The 2,599-nt window shown below is 52.4% G+C and overlaps 1 pseudogene; it reads right to left on the bottom strand.

The window, feature by feature from the left end:
• Window positions 1-2,244: 2,244 nt before the first annotated feature.
• Window positions 2,245-2,382, bottom strand: LOC142568182 (U2 spliceosomal RNA; annotated as a pseudogene).
• Window positions 2,383-2,599: the final 217 nt, after the last annotated feature.

Raw genomic sequence — 2,599 nt, 5'->3', positions numbered from 1 at the left:
ACGACAGCCCGCGCGTGCGGTGGACGCGCGCGGATTCCCACGGTGGTTGCAGTCCCTCTTTTCGCCGCGGCCCTTTCACACGCGAGACGCACCCATATTCGGACCAGCGGGGAAAAGAGCCGCGTCGGTATGCGGGCCATCGCCAGCGCGCCCGCTGGGTCGCGACCCCGTCATTAGGGCCGCCGATGGCGCCGGCACGCATGGCGCACCAACAATGTGCGCTGACCCAACCTCGGGAACCCCGCCGGTGCCCTCTGCGCGTCGAGGCGACACGCTCGATCCGCATCTTGACCTTGGAGTCGCCGCCGCCGCACTGGGTCACGGATTTCACCGGCACGCGGGACGTCCCCCTTTCCGCGGACGTCGTCGCCGATGGCCCCCGTGCGCAGGGCTTTGGGTCGCAGCCCGAGAGCGACCCGAAGATGATACAGACGATGCGCGACGCGATCGGTGGTCACATCTCGCATGCGATCGTCCGGATAAAAGTGACACGCGTTCCCACAAGCGGGCAACTACGTGCTAGATGCCCGAACTGCGAGAGGCAAAGACCGGGTTAGAGCCACGAAACCGAAGCCTTTAGAGAGGGCATGTTGTCCCGCAGAAACTGAACGGCATAGTGCCTAATAGTAATTCAGACGTTAATGTCGCCCTTTGTGCAAACGGCAGTGAGGTTTCCAGCTTCGCTCGACCTGGAGATTATAAAGGTCGCCATTCACGACAATTTTTTCTCGACTTGTTTATTTATTTACGTATTTATTTATTCTTTGTTCGCCTGGTCTTACCTATCAGGAACATGAAGGTTAGGCCAGAAATTGACAACACGGCCTTGATGTTTATCAAGAGTACCATATGTGTCCGCGTTTCGGTAGGCTGCATTGCATTGGTGAGGCCACGCCGCAGTCGCCGGGCACCGAACATTTCAGGAGCGGCAGCCGTGCGATCAGGCGCACCTGGGTGTTCTCCGCTCGACAGTACTGGCAGGCGGAAAAGCATCCCTGCGGACCGCTCGGTTGGTCGGCGGCTTTGCCGTCGTACGCACTCACCTTATGATGAAAATACAGACTCCCGCGCCGGTCACTCGACGTAAGGGACGCCGTGAGAATATTTTTCGAGATCAGAAAGTCCCCCCCCCCCCCCCCCCTATTGTTGGAAGTGATATTTTCGAGTCTAGTTGCAAGGCCATTTTTTTACTCCCCCCCCCTTTTTTTTTTCGGCCGCGCACAGACAGTGGTGTCACCCCGCGAGCCAACGCGCGTGACCTGCTGGCTTGATCAGAAGACGCGCGTTCTCATCGCACGAGCGACACTGGCCGCCCTGTTGCTTTTGTTATTCCTTTGCCGTCTTTCCCGCTCACCGCTTTTTTTTCCCTAACGCTATTTCCTACATGGACACGCCGAGAAAAGATCCCGCGGACGCGTCTCAAAACTCATCCTGTTTGGCGGACGATAAAGGGTTCGCCGCTGCACTTCGTTGTCAATACGGGACTTGATCGGGACCCGCTTAATGTGCCGGTCACGCATCTGGAAGTGCCGCGTGTTTTTTTTTTTTTCGATCGCTTCCTATGCTTGCATAGCAGCCGTATTATTTCACACGTGTGACGGCCGAAGGAAGGCGTCTGTGTGAAGATTCACTTTGTCGAGAGTGCGCCGGCCTTGCAGCTGCGCGGGAATGCCGGCCCGCGTGTTGTCTTCGAATCCTAACGAGCTGCGCTGCACGCTCTTGCACGGAGGTTCCGCATGGAATTCGCGTAGTGAATAAATGCATGCAGCTGACAAGGTGCTGCTAGGACGTGGAACCATTAGCGTCGAGTGAAATAAATGCAGAGACGTCCGCTTTCTCTTTTATGAGGTGCAAAAGACGTGAGGTGATTTTTTTTTACCAACGCAGAAATAATGGGAGTAGTCTTAATTCTCGTTTAATTTTGTGTCATCCGAAAATACTATAACTAAGTTGGTGGTCAATGTAACTATGCATCTATTTCTATGAATGTATTACAGTGGCGGTTTCAGAAACGCGCAGAACTAACAAAATGGCTAATTATGCGTACGTCTGCGTATGCGCTACAGTGAAAAAAGGATGCCGAAAAAGCGAGCGCATCTGAAAATATGCACAGCTATATATATGAGGAACAAAAACTACTCGGGGGAATTACCGCACAATGTCATTTTCCTTTTTTACAAAGAAGCTGCATATGGCTAGGGTTCCATGTACTTTTCGTGTTTGTGCCGCAACAATAAAAGATGGTGGGCGTGGGCCGATCTCGGAGATAGCAAAATACCGGGCCGACCCGCGGCGGAGGTGAAGCAGGCTTCAAGTACTCCGCCCCTAGAATAATAATAAATAAATAAATAAATAAATAAATAAATAAATAAATAAATAAATAAAGAGCTGTTGTTTCAAGTCGATGGGCATATTGGAATCGTTCGTCAACAGCACATGGTCTCACCAGCAGGTGGCGTTGTCATACAAGCAAAGCACAAAATGCATGTAAAACCATACACCCTTACTCCCAAGAGGTCAATGCGACCGACTGTGAGGATGTCGGTACCATACAAACGAAATACGGAATTGTGATATCCACTGTCTATATATATCCAGG

This window comes from Dermacentor variabilis, chromosome 1 (genome assembly GCF_050947875.1).
Source record: "Dermacentor variabilis isolate Ectoservices chromosome 1, ASM5094787v1, whole genome shotgun sequence".
NCBI lineage: Eukaryota > Metazoa > Arthropoda > Arachnida > Ixodida > Ixodidae > Dermacentor > Dermacentor variabilis.
The sequence above is the reverse complement of the archived record's forward strand: the minus strand, read 5'-3'. Positions and strand labels throughout refer to the sequence as shown.